This window comes from Mustela nigripes, chromosome 10 (genome assembly GCF_022355385.1).
Source record: "Mustela nigripes isolate SB6536 chromosome 10, MUSNIG.SB6536, whole genome shotgun sequence".
Taxonomy (NCBI): Eukaryota; Metazoa; Chordata; class Mammalia; order Carnivora; family Mustelidae; genus Mustela; species Mustela nigripes.
The window spans coordinates 63273710-63286933 of NC_081566.1; the positions used below are offsets into that span (position 1 = coordinate 63273710).

At 42.4% G+C, this 13224-nt stretch overlaps 1 protein-coding gene across 1 annotated transcript in view; it reads left to right on the top strand.

Moving 5' to 3' along the window:
• The window catches only part of LOC132026239 (olfactory receptor 10J3-like), a 148117-nt gene that overhangs the window by 42272 nt on the left and 92621 nt on the right, over positions 1-13224 (top strand).

Sequence of the window (13224 nt, forward strand, 5' to 3'; positions counted from 1 at the left end):
TCACACGTGTGTATCTGACCGGCTGAATATAATTCACGTTGAGAAATCCTTTCAAAGTCTAGGAAATGCAGTAGCTTTCTATCCTGTCCCTCACGAAGGCAGAGTAGAAGGAGGAGGAAGAGGATGTTGGGCACACGTCTGCCATTTCCATCTCCAGAAGTACCTGTTTTAGCACCTTCATGTGTTAGTTCTCTATAATTGTTGAGTCAGCTTGCTTAAAGCACATATTCATAATTTAAGGATAAGTTTCCCATAGTCAAGTGGCATACGATTAATGTTCTACACGTGGACTAACAGGTCATTTTGTCCATGGATCTCGCTAGGAAATCTCTCTGCTTGTCTGATTATAACCCTGTGGGACTCGCTCCTGAAGTCCATGCTGCCCCAGACACTGGCCTCCATCCACGTGTGGCTGAGCACCTGAAATAGCGCCAGTCCAGATTGGGCTGTGTTGCGAGTATAAAATACACAGTAGATTCCAAAGACTTAGCACAAAAAATGTAGAATACCTCATTAATAATGTCTGTGCTGACTATATGGTGACATGGTAATATTTTAGGGAGATTAGATTAAATAAAAGATATCATTATTAAGTCTTTATTTTTACACTTTTTAATTTGGCTATTAGAAAAATTAAAATTATGTATGTGGCTCACATATTTCTTTTGGACAGCAGTGGCTCAGATGAAGAACATCTACCGTCCTCAGAGTGAGCTGGGCAGGGCCCTGCAGGGGTGTTCTGCTGGGAGGGGGCAGACAGCAGACTCATTTCCTGAACTTGGTCTTTTGAGTGTGTGTGTGTGTGTGTGTGTGTCCCCCACCCTGAGGGAGGGCCTTCCTACCACACTTAAGTTCTGTCTCTCTGGTCTTAATTTTCCACCCAACAGTGTGGATGAGGTAATTTTTAAAAACCTCATTAAAAATGCTACGAGACGCTAAAATAGAACTATGTCTGCCTCGGATATGAGCTCTTTCTCCCCCATTCCCACTGTGCTCCGAGTTATTCCCTGGAATGTCTTGTTCTCTCTGGACAACCTTGAACACAGAGCTCAGTGCAGCTTCCAGCCCATGAAACAATGCCCAGAAGCACAGGGAGCAGCCCAGATGACAATCTTGCAGATCTCTTAGGGAAGCCGGAGGGAGGGCTTTGAATTGCACACTCACAGTAAACGAACACCCCCTCCCCCTGCCCCCACCCACTCCGCTCCTGCTCCCTGTTAGGCCTTTTTCATCTTTTCTTGAGTCCCTTCTCTGCCAGTCAGTAGGGGTTCTCTCTCCCTCCCGCCCTGGCACCCACTCCTCCCCATCTTCCTGCCTCCTGCCCTTTCTCCCTCCCCAGGACTCTCCCTGGTTAGAGTTTCTCATCCTTTTATTAGGCGGAACAATTTAATTGCTGTATTGTGTTACTCGAGCATTTCCTTAGGGCCTCATACTCCAAAGAAAGTAATTTCTTTTGAATAAATACAACGTCTCCCTAAGAGGAATTTTGGGGAATATGATTTTCTTCATTTCATTACACAGAATAAATTGGATAAGTTTAAAAAGTAAAGGTTTTCAATGTTAAGAAATTTGGTAAATATAATAAGGAGCTTTACCAAGTCCCAAGTCTCCTTAGTGTACGATCGCCTTTCTGTAGCCACGTCTGGGCGGGCAAAGCCTCCTGCGGCTTGTGCCCGGCTTTGTAAATCTTCGTTCGGGTCAGACCAGACCGGTTGTTACATTATCAGGAGTTGTCTGTCAGTTCGGGGACAAAGGCTGGCTCCTCTTTCTAACTTAAACTCTCCCTGGGGTCATTAATACTTTTTCTCTGAGAACCGGCTTCTTGATTAAGGTCAAAAATAGGTCACTTGTGGGGCTGTGTTCTGTCAGCCCCCTGAACTCTGGTCTGTGACCTAGTCCTTGTTGGCTCATGGTCAGCCCTCCTCGGTTTTGCTAGTTCTCAGAAATTCTAGTGTGTCTCACCTCCTAAGATAAAAATTTCATAATCGTAATCAAAATTTCATATAATCAAGGTCTTTATAAATTGGCCGAGCTAGAGCCTACTAGAACGATAATAATGAAAATAGTTTCCATTTATTAGCACAAGGCAGCAGCAGGTCTTTGATATGCTGTTGGCATGTTCTGATTCTCATAACCACACAAGGGGCGGGTGTCGTTATGCCGTATTTTCCCAGGCAACCGAGGCTGTGAGAAATGAAGGCGTTTTTCACAAACCGTGCAACCCTGGACTCCCAGTGGTGTGACTCCATGTCAGTGCTCCACATGCTTCTTCACTGCCCCAAACTCTCTGATGGGTGTCCTAGAAGCATAGGGCAGCATAGTGAACTAAGGGGCTTGGAGACTGGCAATCCTGTACCCTCACTTAACAGATTTGTACACTGATTGCAGATGTCCCAGTTAGAGCCATTTGGATTCCAAGCAGAATTGTTTGATACACATTCAGAGACACCCTGGAGGTAAAGTTAGGAAGTTGGCTTACTAAAGCCTTGAAACACCTTGTCCTATTGATCTTCTAAATGAAAGTGAGACAATGGCTTTCTAGGATAACAGGCCTACTCAGGAAGGTCAGCACATGAGCTGACTTACTCCCAGCTCCTTATTTACCTGATCAGTGTATTACTATCAACTTTGAGTAGTGGAAGAAAGTCTTGAATGGGCCTCCAAGTAAGAAAAATTGAAAAGAATGTTGGGAGCACGGTGGCTGTCTTGCTTATGGGCTTGGAACTGGGTCTTGGATGCACGAGGATTAATCAGCAGGAGGACGGAGCTTGCATCACTGGAAGGGAGGAGGTGCTGTAAGGAGAAAAAGTTGCTGAGCTCAAAAGACAAACTGCTTACTTTGAAGTGTTTTCTAGGACTCTCACGGAACAAGCTTCTCTCCCCATGGAAACCTTCCAGATGTTTTTGCCTGGTTATTGCAGATAGGTCCATGGTATGGCACTGCCAATTAAGTTAGAGTGTACTCTGCATTTCGTAGACTTGATGGTTTTCCTGAGGGCGGTGTGATGTCTGTCTCTACTGAGTCTGAAATAGATCTGCGGAACTGAGCAATCCATGCTTAATTATACATTGTTCTTTCCTATGGCCAGACCATGCTTTTCTTCTCAGAAAATATATGATAGTGGAAAATATTGAGTTCTGAAATAATCAAAACCAAGAGTTCCCTCATTTGTTTATTCACCACAAATATTCATCAGAGACTTCTATGCTGATAACTAGCAAATGTTGTAAGCAAGACTTGGAATGTCACAGTTGTGCTGGAATGTGTATTCTAAAGAGAGGAGCTAGTTAAGAAACAAGGAATACATGAGTAAAAGGAGTGTTGTAAGGACAAAATACAATGACAGGGTCTGTGGCAAGGAGCTGCCTTACACTGAGTGGGCCATCAGGAAAGGCCATCCTTTGGAAGTGACATTTGAGACAGAAACCTCACCTGAGTGACCAGATAGAACCAAGTAGGCCATAGTAGAGGGCAGGGATTTGGCATGTTATTTTCCCGAAAAAGATCAGATAGTAAGTGTTTTAGTCTTCACAACCTGTGTAGTCTGTCTTAACTCTTCAACTCTGCCATTACAGTCTAAGTGCAGCAGTAGGTAAGAGTATGGGTGTGGGGTGTGCCAATAAAACTTTATTAAACAGGCAGAGGTAGAGGAGTTGAATTTGGCCCACAGGCCATGATTTGCCATTCTCTGATCTAGGGGAAGGAGCATAGGGGGCATAGCAAGTTGACAGACCCAAAGCTGGGTTCATGCTTTGTCTTCTCGGAACAGAAGGAAGAGGTGTGGCTGGAGGGGGGTGAAGTGGGGTAAGAGCCAGTCGTTGGAGATACAGGGAATGGTCAGGTCAGTCGTTGGAGATACAGGAAATGGTCAGGTAGGTCTTTGCATACCTGGAGAAGACGTTGGCCCTTAATCCTAACTCCAGAGGGAAGCCTCCAAAATAACTGAATCGGGATGCTGATGGGTCTGATCTACATTGTTTCAAGGTTCCAGTTGCTGAGTGGTGACCATTAGATGGTATGGGCCTTGAGGAGACGTCTTAGGAAGCTGTTTGAGGAATCCAAGCAAAATATGGTCGTGAAGACAGGGAACATTGTGTAGAGGTAACAGTTTGAATCACTCTCCACAGTCCCTTAACTGTATATAACTTTGAGCTTCATTTCCTTCAACAGCTAAGTACAGATAAAATTTCTATTTGTTAGGACAAAATAAGATTATAAGTCAAATGTCCAACACATGGTTAGCTTTCAATTATACTGGTTATTTCCCCATCTTTGTCTATAGATCAAATATTCTCTCCTTTCTCCTCTCCTTCCTTTTTTCCTCCTTTCATATTTCTTTCTTTCTATAGATATTTAATGGTGAACTAGTTTGCACAAAACAGGGTACTTGGTACTTAATCACACTGGCAGACCTAGAGGTAGCTTGCCTTTTTTTTTTTTTTTTTTTAAAGATTTTATTTATTTATTTGACAGAGAGAGATCACAAGTAGGCAGAGAGGCAGGCAGAGAGAGAGGAGGAAGCAGGCTCCCTGCTGAGCAGAGAGCCCGATGCGGGGCTTAACCCACTGAGCCACCCAGGCGCCCCGGTAGCTTGCCTTTAAACATGTGCTGGCTTGTGTAGTTTTATGCCCCCAAAAACAAAACTTAAGATTTTTCCTTTTTGTGTTTCTCTTTATTATTATTATTATTATTATTATTATTATTATTTTTTTTTTAGTAAGACAAGCTGCCATTTTAAAGTTCCATATATTTATGTAAACAATAATGGAGAAGAAGTCACCTTGGGGAAGGTGTCATTTGTTTGGGGAAGAATTACTTAAAGAATCACAGTGATTCTGAAAATATATTAGAAGTTATATCCTGGGTAAGAGAAAATATGTATAAATTTTCTATGGCCTGACAAAAATGCCTTAACCCGTAACCCTTGCAAGTACGCAGCATGAGAAGATTGCTGGGAAGGGAGGATCATTAACATATTCACAGTAATTAAAGTAATAAGTCAGGATTCAAGATCCCATCTTCCAACCCATCATATGGCTGGAGCAGGGCAAATGAATCATGAGTTAGACTTCGTTCCAACTCTTACTGTCCCATTCCTCTTTTGCATTTGTACTTTGAACAAAATTTAAAATTAAAGCCCAGATTCATCCTGCATTTTCCCACTGAGTGATTTACCTTCCTTGGGCAGATTATTTCCAGCTAACTTTCAATTACCCATCTTTATGATGCAGGATAGCATTCGAAAATACACTCATTTCAAATCAGCCATGGACTGGCTAGCTTCGTGTTGTTGGACAGGTCCCTTAAAATTTTTCAGACTCTCCTACCTCATTTATAAGATGAGGTACTAGATCATTTCCATGTCTCTTCTAGCTCAGTGATTCCATGAAAGAGCTAAACCGCAGATCTGCACTATAACTTTTCCGAGAGGCTGACGGAGGAGGCGGTAAGAGCGAATGCTAAGCCGGTATAAGAGAGACCCAGGAACAGTTGTTTCTAGAGAAAACCCTCTATAGCTCTGTTTTGAAACTATGCCCTACCCATGTTATGTATTTTAAATTACTTGGTTGGAAAAATTTTCATAAACTGTCAACAAATTTTTAGTCCTTGATCATAACTATCTGCCACGTACCCAAGTCCCGTTATGCACAGTTCCTGAGAATCCAGTCCCAGGAGAAAAGAGCAGACATGCCTTCAGATAGCAGCTTGCAGCAACAGGCATATCAATCTGAACACTTGATTATAAGAAAGAGAGACGCTCTTTCTCCTTATTGGAATACCTGTACGTATCCAAAGCCCGGGGAATGTTAAGGCACAAAATGACTAAAAGTAATTAGAATGATTTTTTTTTTAAAGGGAAAGGAAATAGTTATTAGAAGAGAGATTTGAGGTTAATGCACTTTGAAGGAGAAGGATTAACTCGAGGTTCACATTCGTAACCCCGGCCCATTTGTGTGCACTGTGGGGATTTCACATGCAGAGAGGACCTGCACGTCAGGGCATCCATGAACACCATATTTTTGCATTTTACGGAAACTGGTATTCATATTAAATCTGTTTCATGTGAGGATGAGCCAAAATGGATTATTTTAAAAAATAGAAGCGACATTTTCTTAGGTTTTTTTTTTTTTTTTTTTTTTTTTTGTACTGAAGAAAATGAGGTGGCAGTCCAAATGCTAAAAACTAATGACTGAAGAAAAGAGTGAACATCTATATGATAGTTTATGATGAAGCTTTAAAGTATTATCTTTATGAAGAGTCTGCAACAATATGGAGAAAATCTTTTACTATATTAAGTGAAAAAAGCAAAGTGTGACTCTCTGTATAAAATCATCTCAGTAATGTAAAAAAAAGAAATGTGCTTTACTAGAATGTCCATTTGGGCTTCTAAAATCACCCCTATGTTATGTATTTTGTTTTTTCCAGAATGGGCATACATTACTTTAGAATTGAGAAATGAAATACTCTGGAAACCTTGTGTTGTGATCTGTGGGATTCTTGAATATATACGGAACCTATTGTATTGTTTTAAAAGGAACAGCTGTGTGTTGATGCAAAGAATCACAAGAGCTTTAGTAGCAATATGCTGAAAGTAGGGATGATCTTTCCTGAAAAGGTAACACTGGGAATGATTATTACAAGATACCCTATTACTGGTATCTGTGCAGAGTTTGTCTTCTGGCTTTCCCAGGCCACAGGCCCCAGAAGGTTCTTTCAGTCTTCTTGAGGAGGAGAAAGCCAGGCAAAGGGAGGTAGATTGTGAGGCAACGGAGCATCAGCAGCAGTGCAAACACACAAAACAATACCAACAGGAAACGAAAAACTGCCTACGTTAAAACCGAAATTAGTGTAATGCCTGCCGTGGAGGGAGGCTCTTTGCTCCTTCTCGATGAGACCTCTTCTAGTTGACGTGGACCCCTTCTGCCGCCTGGTCTGCAATCAGCCACTAGAATGCTGCTCGTGAATTTCAAGTCTCAGTCCCCAGCCTTCTGTTTCTCTCTGGGTGACCTCTCCCTCAGGGAAAGCCTTTATTCCCACAGCTTGACTCCTCACCTTCTATGGGTGTACCCCCACTCTCTATTCTCAGAGGTTCTCACCTACATTTCCAAACTTCTGCTGATCATTTCCACTTAAAGTCTTCACAAGCACCTCAAATCCGTCGTGTTTACAACTGAACTCACCCATATCACATATTTTTATGAATCACCTCATGCTGTTTCTACTGAGAATGAGAAGAGTGATTTTGCATTCTGTCCTCTTCTTCAAGCTCCATATTGAATCTGGGACCAGAGCCCGATTTATTCTTTGTGATACTCATGTAATATGTAACACTTTTCCCTCCATTCATGCTCTCATCATTTTCGTTCAGGTTCCAGTCATCTCATTATTGACGACATTATGAAAACATGGAAAGAATAGTATGAATGTGGTGTCAGGGTCTCTGTTTCAGGCTTAGTTTTGTTGCCACTGGGATTCAGACATGTCAGGGTCAGGCCTACAAGAATCCTTCACATAAAATACTTTGTGATAGGACTTTTGTGATTCATACGGGTGGAGGGTGGAGGAGGAGGCTGGAGAGGCGCGTTTTCTGTTTCCTAGTGTGAGGCCTGGAAGAGGGGCTGTGAGACGGCTGGTTTCGGGGGCCATGTTACGCATAAGCAAGTCTGTCTCTGTTGTCAGGTAATAGGGAGCGATGCAGTTTGGGAAAGTTTCTCCACTCTTGAGGCCGCAAGGACACAGTGGAAGTCAGCATAGGGCCTGTTGCCAAAATCCCTAGACATATTTGAACCAAATGACACAAGGAAGCAATACACAGAAGTTGAATACACAGATGTATGCACTTGTGTGTATAGGGGGTTAGATCTTAAGCGTGTCAGGTTCCTGAACGGGAATAGTCAATAGTACACAAATATGTAGATTTTTGACAAAGATGTCAAAGCTATTCAGTGCAGAAAGGATAATCTTTTCAAAAGAGGAAATTGTAATAATTGGCTATCCATATGTAAAACAAAATGAATCTTGACCTAAACCTCCTATCTTACATAAAACTCAAATGTATTCTAGATCTGTCTGTGTAAAACCTAAGACTATGAAACTTTCAGGAGAAAATCTTCATGAACTGGAGTTAGACAGAAGTTTTTCAGATATGATACAAAAACATTAAAGACAGAACTGAAGGGGAAGCAAGCTCCCTGCTCAGTTGTTAAAGGTCTGCCTTCGGCTCAGATCATTATCCCAGGATCCTGGGTTCGAGTCCTGCATTGAGCTCCCTGCTTGGCAGGAAGCCTGCTTCTCCCTCTCCTACTCCCCCTGCTTATGTTCCCTCTCTCACTGTCTGTCTCTTTGTCAAATAAATAAATAAAATCTTTAAAAAAAAGACAAAATCAATAAATTGAACTTCAGAATTTAAAAATCTTTGTGAACTAAGACAAGCAAAAGACTAGAATGAGATATTTGAAGATAACTTATTTAACAATCGATCTTATATCCAGAGTATATAAAGAACTCTGAACATTTAAGAGCAGAAAAACAATCCAGTTAAAAAATGACACAATATTTGATCAGACCTATCACCAAAAAGATATAAGGATGATAAACACATGAAATGCTGTTCAACCTTGTTAACCATTAGATAAATATAAAGTCAAAACACTAGTGTAACTGTATGCCTATTGGAATGGTTAAACTAAAAACTGACAATATCAGCTGCTTACAAGGACACAAAGTCACAGGGATTTTCATATTGGGAAAGTACATCGTTACAGGCATTCTGGAAAAGTCTGATGGTTCCCTTTCTTTTCTTTTCTTTTTTTTTTTTAAGATTTTATTTATTTATTTGACAGAGATTACAAGTAGACAGAGAGTCAGGCAGAGAGGGGTGGGGAAGCAAGCTCCCCACTGAGCAGAGATCCCAGCGTGGGACTCCATCCCAGGACACTGGGATCGTGACCTGAGCCGAAGGCAGAGGGTTTAACCCACAGAGCCACCCAGGCGCCTCCAGTTTGACAGTTTCTTATAAAGTTAAACACACACTTATCCTATGACCTAGCACCCCATTCCTTGTTAATGAGCCAAATAAGCAGTCACTAGAAAAGCTAAATGAAGAGACCCACTCAAAATGCCATGAAAAGGGGTGCCTGGGTGGCTCTGTCAGTTGGGCGTCCCACTCGATTTTGGCTCAGGTCATGAGATGGAGCCCCATGTTGGGGTCTGAGCTCCACACTGAGTCTCCTTGAGATACTCTACTCTCCTCCCTTTGCCCTTCCCCCTATGCTTGCTCACTTTCTTGTGCTCTTCCTAAAAATCTTAAAAACCAAAACAACAATAACAACAACAACAACAACAACAAAAAAAAAACAAACTATGGAAAAACCAAAATGTAATCTTAAGGTATGTTCAGATAACCCATAGACAGGCATGAAAAGGAAAACAAAATAAAGTGTCTTTGCACCCTGACATGTCAATAATTATATCAAGTGGTCTAAATAGGTCCCCTTAAAACAGATTGGTGTGGTGGATTTAATAACATGACCCAACTATATACTTTCCACAAGAAACTAACTTTAATGTGATATAGGCTGGTAGAAAAAAAAAATAAGCATAGTGTAGACATCAGAAGAAAGTAGGACTGGCTCTATTAATAACAGGTAAAGTAGACTTCAGAGAAAAAAGTACCAGGGATTATAGTTTGGGGGAGGAAGCCCACAGAGAAGACTTCTGTTGATCTTAATTCCGATTGCCTGGATAAGGTGGTTTTGCAGGTTTCTGAAATAAGTTACTTTTTATATCCCTCCTTCTCACTGTACCCTTTGGAAGGATGTCACTTATGTGCATTGCAAGTTACTCTTAATACAGTTATGCTCCACCTCCTTGAGAGTAGAGTACAGACATTATTTGGAGTTCTTCCCAAAAGACTTGTCTACTCTCCACCATGTATTTCTAGCACATCAGTATGGACTCAGATATATTTTATCTTTTGGTGTGTAATCTGGTACTACTCATTTGCTCACATTGCTCTAGCATTGGCGATTGTGTCCCATTGGCAGCCCCAAACTGCTGAGTTGTTGGATCACATTTGTGTTTTCAGGCTCTAGAGGATGCTGCAGGCTCATCTTGCCCTACTTCTTGCCCTAGTTCAGGATAGCTCTTTGTCCAAGATTCCAAGCTTCTTTTATTGGAGAGCGGTATTAGAAACCAAGATCTGTGTCTCTGTAATCCATTACCACAGAGATCATTTCTAGTCTTCTCCTCTTGCTTGTCTGTAACGTCCCACACAAACCATGGAAAACCTGGTTTCCACCATCTGCTATCCATTTTCATATGGTTCAGTTCCAGTATACCTTTATAGCACTGGAAGGATTGTTAACCTGGGCCCCTGTGGGTAACAACTTTAAAAAATTAGAAGATGGTGCTTTTGTGGAGTTCCTTTTGCTTTTAGTTTTCATAGACTTTGCTCATTTTCAGAGTTCTCGAGGTCAGCCCCTACCCCATTCAGTGGGCTTGTTTTGTGTGTTTGTAATACAGTTACATTCTTCTGCTTCAGCCTGAATTCTATTCTGGGATCTCAATCTCCTAAAATGATTCTTCTTTCATTTGCATACATTAAGGTTCACTCTACTGCAGAATTCTACGAGTTTTGCCAAATGCATAGTGTCGTATCCACCACCATAGTGTCATGCAGAAGAGTTTCAGTGCCCTAAAAAAATTGCCTGTGCTTCCTCTCTGCAACCTTCCCTCCTTCTCAGACCTCTGACAACCACTGACTTGTGCACAGTCTCTATAGGTTTGCCTTTTACATATACATATAAATCTGTCTAGAGGTCAGAAATTCAGCAGGATTCACTAATCTACGCTCAGTGCTTAGCACCAGACCTAATCCTCTTAACTGAGGGCCAGTCTTGCTTCTGGAGCTTTAAATACTTTTCTGATTTGTTTTTATTTTGGAGAAAGTGGATGCCCAAGTTGTCTAAAGTCTTAGCTGGTTTCTCATGAAAAAGATGTTACAGCTTGAACTTCTGCCAGAGACACACTTCCTCTGGGGTGCCCATTGATTGGCTAGGGTGAGGCCCCAGTGGCCCTTACAACAGGATGTAAATTGTTCCCTGGAAAAAGCTCTAGTGACAAGGTCTCATTTTCTTTGGGAATTCTGAGGCTCTAGGGAATTCTTTAGCACAACCCTAGCTGTACTGTGAATTGCCCTTGGGTGATGTTACACTGTGGGTAAACAGAAAATGTCTGTTGGCTGGTACAAACTCAAGTTCTGTTTTCACCCCCTTTTCAAAGTTAGCCTTATTTGTACAGCAGAGATCCTCTTCCCTGCCTCCTGCCTAGGGTTGTTCTAAGAACCCAGTGAAAATAATGATTGGGAAAAGTGATGGTAAGACAGCTCCTATGGAATGGTGTTTGCCATAGTGAACAGTTACCAATAATCCCAGGGAGCTAGAAGGGTGGCAAACACAGCCAAATGTTCTGTGAGTGCTGGGACCGTTGAGCAGATCAGAGAAAGTTGTGTGGCTGGTTCCTCCATAGGTCAGAAGGGCTGTTGAAACTTTGAACTCCATGATGTCTCATTGTGAAGCTGTTCCTTTTAGACAAGGTTTCCGAAAAACCTTGGTGGCCCTCGTGCCAGAAGTCCATGGTCATCAGGTGATCTGAGTGATGCTGAGCCAGAGCTGCACAGCCCTTGGCCCCTAGAGACAGCCACACCCACACACAACAAAAGCCTAGTGCCCAGGGAACACACATTTATTTCACTGAACTGCTGCATGCAGGGCTCTTGCCTCTGCCCGAGGAGATAGAACTTTATGTAGATCAGAAAAAAATATCCCAAGGCCTTGATGTTTGTCATTAAATATGAAGCACACTTTGTTCGTTTCTCTGTCACGTTGCATGGTGAGTTCCGCAGAAGCCCATCTGCCCTGCAACACTGGGAGCTCCCTCCTTCGGGGCAGGTGCAGGGCCTCTGTTGATATGTCCCATGTCTAGCACAATATGTGGCATAGAAAAATGACTCCATGAGTGGTGGTTGAATGACTCGCAAGCCCTTCACCTGCATGGGGTTGCTTTTAATCATTCTCTTTCTTCCTTTGCCAGTTAATGACTTCTCCTAATTACTCAGAGCCACTGTAGATTCTAGAGGCCCATATGCAGAGTTTGATTTTTGTCATTGCTTCTCTTGATCGTAAGAGAGGTATGGTAGTTCTGCTGTGGTCTGGAGAGCAGATACATGTGCTGTATGGGTTTCTGTCTGGTCTTTGAAAGGCTTTTCTGAGTGATGAATCAGCCCTTGAGTTCTAGTGGAAGGTGTGTCCTGGGGCCACGGTGACCTGTGTCTGAGATCCAGCCCACTCATTGACTCAACAGCAGGTCCTTGTTTTCCATCCCTGGGTACTCACTGGAGCCTCAAACTCTAAATCCGTACAAGACTCCTTGATCAGCTCTGCTCCGTACTCTGATGGCAGGATTCAGCTTCATCACACATACATAGTTATTTCTGTGTATTACCTCCAAATACTCTACTCACATCCCGTTTCCCCTAATTTTCTTGGCTTAGAGTCTAGAGATCCTTAAAACTCCGAACACGTCTCAGTGGAGCTGGGTAAGGACATGAAAGATGGCAATGATTCACGCAGATGCCTCCTATACTGAAGCCTAGTTTTCCTGCATCTTGGGTGATTTCCATTGTTTTTGAAAGTTAAAGCTAATTTCTTATAGTTTGGTGAATAAAGCCCTCAGAATCTGACCCTAGCCTCCACCTCTGGTCCTATCTCCCTCCACGTTCCCCCATGGTCCCTTGGTGTCAGGATGCTATTTTTTCACCTCCTAAACATTCCTCTTTCATACTTGTGAATACGTTCTTCCTTCTCTCTGGGGTTCCTTTCCTCCAACACACGGCTCACCAGGCACTCTCCTACAGAGGTTCTAAAGTCAGTTCACATGGCAGGTCCCCATCCCTAAGACTTTCCCAACATCTCCAACACATGTTCTCCTTCCCCTCCTCCCCTCCTCCACTCCTCTAGCCATCTTTTGTATCATACAACCTACTCCCCCCCAAATTGGAACTATACTTTTAAATGTTTATCTCTGCCACTGGAGTTTGAGCTTCTTGAAGTCAGGCAAGTGGGTTTTTTCCATCAGTCTTCTCCAGAATGCAGGACATGGCTCCTTCTTTGCTATTACCCATTACATGGTGTCTGAATTACCAACAGCAGAACCAACCCAGG